The sequence below is a fragment of the Belonocnema kinseyi genome, chromosome 6, assembly GCF_010883055.1.
Source record: "Belonocnema kinseyi isolate 2016_QV_RU_SX_M_011 chromosome 6, B_treatae_v1, whole genome shotgun sequence".
Lineage (NCBI taxonomy): Eukaryota > Metazoa > Arthropoda > Insecta > Hymenoptera > Cynipidae > Belonocnema > Belonocnema kinseyi.
The window spans coordinates 125,818,604-125,824,413 of record NC_046662.1 but is presented as its reverse complement, the minus strand read 5'-3'; the positions used below and the strand labels follow the sequence as shown (position 1 = coordinate 125,824,413).

The 5,810-nt window shown below is 34.4% G+C and overlaps 1 protein-coding gene across 1 annotated transcript in view; it reads left to right on the top strand.

Moving 5' to 3' along the window:
* Positions 1-5,810, top strand: part of LOC117174188 — a 1,286,801-nt gene that overhangs the window by 999,556 nt on the left and 281,435 nt on the right. The gene's annotated exons all lie outside the window — the stretch shown is intronic.

Below are 5,810 nucleotides of genomic sequence, written 5' to 3'. Positions count from 1 at the left end.
GGGGGGGGGGGCGTTGTCGGCCGTCTAATATGGAAGGTAAGGGGTAGCTGGTCACAAACATATTTGTATGTAAGATTGTTGCAAGTCTGCAAGTCTCTGAAGAACAAAAGTTAAACAGATGTGATTGTGTGCAACTGTTTGTCAGCGCATCTAGTGTCCATATATGTATATATGTGTCTTTATTGCCTTGAGAAGAACACAAAATTCTGGGGAAAGGAACAGCCAGTATTAACTGCATAAAAATGCACACACACAGACACACACAGGCATATATATATATACAAAGATTCGATTCTTGCTGGTAACGCTCTGCAGTTGTCGGTCATCATTCAAATAAGGAGAACGGCCCTATTTTTAAAAACATATTTAGAAAGTTATATGTTGTGTTAAGAGTCAATGGATCAGTATAAGACAATAAGAGATATAGATTGTCTCCGTTAATAATGTAAAACTTACGTAAATTGTGACCTCTAATAGACAAGTAAATTGGACATTTTTTTAAGATGGGTAGGAGGTCCTCCTTTTCACCCAGACTACACAGTTGACATATTAGTTAAGGGTCAATCACAATAGTATTAACTTATAAAGTCAGTATAATGACGAATTTGGAAGATATCCTGACCTTAATAAAAATGCATTAGAAAAGAAAGGAGGCTTTTGATAACAGATATTCTTGAAGTTGTAGATGATTTCGCTTTTTGTTCAACAAGGCAAGGCCCGCAGTAAATCTATTTTTAAAATTTCATTTTTTATTGCTCATTAGAATTTCGTATGATTTTTTAGCTTTTATTTAATTTAATCTATTCTCAACAGAAAATGTAGCCCTTCTAGAACTCTTTAATGCACTCAGTAATAAAATTTTAGTTTGTTGGCAATCACTATGGAACCAAAGTTTGTTATGCTTAGGTTGGCCACAAAATCTTTACGTCTCTTCATACATATCAGCTAATTTTCCACTATCAACGACTGCCTCCGTATGATTCTAGCTTAAACCGTCCATTTAAATTTTATCAATATTATGATCAAGCTTATTTGATAAATAGAGACAGAAGAAGGAAGACAACGGGGGGACACCAAGATAGGGAAACAATTAGAAAGACGTACAAAATTATCTACTTTCAGATCATTTATTAAGTTTAGTGCTTCAGCATTATACCAAACAAAATCATTTATGCTTTCCCCCCTGCATTAACAAATTTGAATTTTGCTGAATTGTCACTCCGCGATCTGCCGTTTATTAAATAGAATTTCTTATCTACCATCATCTCGACCAGGCACAATCCTTCTGCTGGGCACAACATCTTGATTGTCACGAATAATACAAAAGGCAGTTTGATTAAACATCTAGGAGGACATTGACTCAGACATCTAACCCTACTATTAAAATCGCCATAAATAATGGTAGCAACATTATTAAATTTTTCTGATAATGCACATAAAGTTTCTTAGAATAATCGCAAAATAACATAAATATCAACTGCGCGATTAAAATGACAAATTCCTAAAATAAAAATTGTTCTATTGTCGTATTGTCCTAGGCCACAACTACCCTACTTACCCTTTAGAGCATTAGAGAAAATGTAATGACCATTATGCGTAATGTGAAAATTTTTTGGCACTTCAATCAGCCAGGTTGTAATAAAACCTATAACATAGCAATTATCTAAATTAATGCTAGAATTTAAAAATCCTACGTAACCATGACAATTGCAGAAGATAAATTTTGGGATGCTTGCGACAAGTCCGTCTGAGCCCAGAATCCTTAGTTTTTAAAATAATTTTGTTTTGACATTTGCTTTCCTTCTGGACCTTTTCCTGTAAAAGATCTCTCGCTTTTTACCACCCAGACATCTAGCAGTATCGATTTGATCCATTTGTAGATCGATGTTAAGATCAGATTTAAAAATCCCACATGCCACACTTTTAAAACTTTCAGCGTGCTCCTCTGCAACTTCAAACACGATTAAATTGTTATTTCTGAGCGTTTGGTCCACGGCATCTAATTTTCTGTCCTGCTCAAAGATAATAGATTTTAATTTTCCTTGTTTGTCTTTGAGCTTCTTATTTTCAAGTGTCAAACGGTCAATTTTATGAAGCAGAGATGAAAGCGAGGTTTCCAAGATCCCGAATCTTTGCATCATCAGCTTAAATTTGTCCTCAGTTATATTCAATGTCATTATATCAAATATTAATATTCAGCACTGCATTACAGAAACGTTGGCGAGAAAATACAAGCATCAACTGAAGAAAGGCAGACGCATTTATTTATTTTACAATAATGACTGTTGATCACCCTAGAAACACATTATACAGAATATATCTCACAATTTATCAATAAAAACAACCAAAGATTTAAGAGCGAATTAATATACGACCGAATACTATACTGGCACATTTGTGACCCTAGTGCTTATATATGTTCTACCCACGCGCCTATCTCATTTTTTGCCCTACTTTGTACATATGATTTTATACAAAACTCAATGTGTAATGCCACGTGGGTTTCCATGTGATTCCGATATGGATACTCCTTATATAGGTTTATTTGTGTAATTTGCCAATAAAGATTTCTAATAATAAATTTAACAATCATAAATTCACGAAAGGATAATAAATAAATAAATTCCTGAAGCTTTCCTGTTAAAAATCAGTGAAACATCTGATTCTGTGATGTTAGTATTATCCATTAATGGGTGATTGCTTGCTCTATCTTTCTCTAGTTGACACTATGCACCGCTTAGCGTGCTTCTGTTTATCCTTTCACGGAGAAAACTAATATGGTTACAGTAACTAAAATGATCAAGTGTATCTATCATATAAGTGTATGGATAAGTGTATCTACTGTGTATCTCAAACATCTGTGATTGGTTGCGCATAGTTGCGCAGAGTCACGTGCGCCAAAATACATCACGTACCGTCACCCATCAGGCCCGCGACGCCATCAGATTATTTCTTGTGTGCATCGAATGTAGACGAAAAGTGAGTGAGAGTGCTAAAGTGGTCATATATTAGAATATTCAAAGTGTTTCGACAATGGAGAATCAAGGAAAAATGTGCGTTAATTTTCGAAATGTAAACTCCGAAATATTTTGTACACCACAAGTATATGATGTTTTTAATTTTAGTGTTTTAATTTTGTTTGAAGCGAACCAAAATGCGTTTATTTTATTTAAATTCATGTATTTCAAGCGAAATTTGTCAATTTTGTCCGGTAAGTAACATGCAAATTTAAATAAAAACTGATGTACCATTAATGCTGAGAATTTTTTCTCCAATCACACCCTAGCCAAATTATCTTTTACTGTGCAGTTGTAGCAATCACTCGTTAGTAGAGAGAACTTTAGTTTTGTGGTAGTAATAAGCACAATGTATGCGTACGGCAACCACATAGTGGGGTTGTGACAACCACAATGTGTGCTTGCGACGACCACATAGTGGGGTTTTGATAACTATAGTGTGTATCTGCGGCAAAAATATAGTGTGGTAATGGCAACCATAAGGCATGGTTTTGGCAACATATAGTGTGGTTGTAAGAAACTTAGTAGATACTTGTGGCAGACACACAGTGTAGTTGTTACAACCAGTCTCTTACATAAACAGCTATGTAGTTGTGGAAACCACAATTATAGTTGGACCGTAATTTTACTATTCGTTGTGGTTGTGACAACCCTAATTATGGATCGTATAACCATACGGTTTTCTCAGTCTAATGAAAATAGGTTTTGTCGTGAACTGAGTTTAGAGCATTAAGGTACAACTATGGATCGACAGCCACCTACCCCCACTCCTCGGCCGTCTGTCGAGACTGGCGCCTTCCTCCTCTACTGCATCACGAGGTCATTGATCCATATACGGGGGGAATATGTGAATCACGTGGAAGATATTTACACCCCCCATGTAAATATGCCCACATGTCCCTGATAATTACAGCTGATGCTAGCTCGTGCATGTATCTTATGTGTACACTACGGTGGCTCAAAAATATTTTTTAGAGCCAACGAACCCTCACATTTTATTTCAAATCCGAAAAAAAATTCCGCAAATTAAATGTTTTTTTTAATTTCAACAGTTGCCGGGTTTGACTTGAAGTTTCCCATGTAAAATGCATGAGTAAAAATCACTTTTTTGAGTTTTTGGAATAATCTTTTAGGGTTTGAAAAAATGTGACGGGAAAGTATAGGAACTTGCAGAAAATTATCCAATAAAGAATTTCATGTATTAGATATATTGGTTTGACACCTCTAACACACCCTTACGTGCACCTGAAAACTGCATTTAAAACAAAAAATGTCAAATCTTCATGAAATCGACCTTTTGAGCACAGTTTTTAGGTCTTTTTTCTATTAAAACTATTAATATTAGTCTAGTGGCATATTTATTATCATTCGCTAATTAAGTTTTAATTATTTAAACAAACAGAATTCGTTGAAATAATTTTTTTTAAAAATGTTTTCCCCGCAAAATTATTACCATTATTCTAGTGGAATATTTATTAACATTAGTTCATTAATTTACAATTATTTAAACAAATGCCATTTGTTTAAATATTTCCGTTTTGAATTTTTAAAACAAAAGTTATTAATGTGAGTCTAGTGGAATATTGATCAATATTGGTTCATTAATTTCTAACTATGCAAACAAATTCCATTTGTTTAAGAAGCTTTTTTTGTAATAATAAGTATTATAAACGAAAATTTCAAATTAATCAAAAAAGTTTCATAAAGTTCCACGAAAGAAATATTAGTAATTATTAATAAAAAAAATATTTACACAACTTCCATGTGTTAAAAAAATTAAGAATTAATGAACCAATGTTAATTAATATTCCACTAGACTAGTAGTAATAATTTTCAGGGGAAAAAACGAATTTACGAGTTCGTTTTCCAGTCAGCCGACAGCTCGGTTGTCTTGGCCCAGAACCGGTTTTTACTCTTCTCAGATATCTTCATCTCTCACACTCTCATACGCCGCCTTCCGCTCTGCTCGCTTCCTGCCGTGTCTCACCGCTTTTCCACGGACACCCTCTGTGCCTCTCTTCACCAATGCCCTCTTACTCATTCAACTCTACTCTTCAAAGATCTCAAACTCAATTTCCGGGGTCAAGTTTGAAAATGATCAGGTTGAAGTATTTTAAGGAGTATGAGTAAAATTAAAATTTTTGCGACTCTCATCATGGGGAATGTTAACTCCATTAACTTCTTGTATTTTTAAAACACCACATACTCAATCTCCGAAATTATTTTAAAGTTATTGAGTAAATTAATATAAAGTTTTAGAATTATGCAAATACAAGATAGATTTAACTAATCTTAATTTATCATTCTGAATTGGCATTTAAAAAATTAAATAAATTATTACTGTTTGAATAAGAAAAATTTAAACGCGATAAATTAAACAAATTTTTGACACAGTTCGAAGCACGTGACTGCAGAGAACTTATATCTTTTTAAATAATTAAGATCAAATTACTTTTTGATTTTTAATGCCAAAATACAAATAATCAAAATAGAAGGAAAATGTTAGAAATACAGGACTCGACGCGTGAGACCGAAGGTAGTAGACTCCCACTACACAAGTCCCCTCTTGTAGCACGGGCCCAGCCAATGCTAGGCCGGAACACCTCTTCTCAGGCGAGTAGAGCAGCAACGGAACGACGGCTGGCGAGCCGTCTAATCAGTTAGTACCCGAGTTTAAACCAGGCTTATAGTCACTAATTGTGGGTCCGGATGCAATAAGGGCACATAAAATTTTTTCGTGCGAAAACGAAGTCCCCTGGAGGCTTTAGAAAAAATTTTCGAATTTTAATTTTC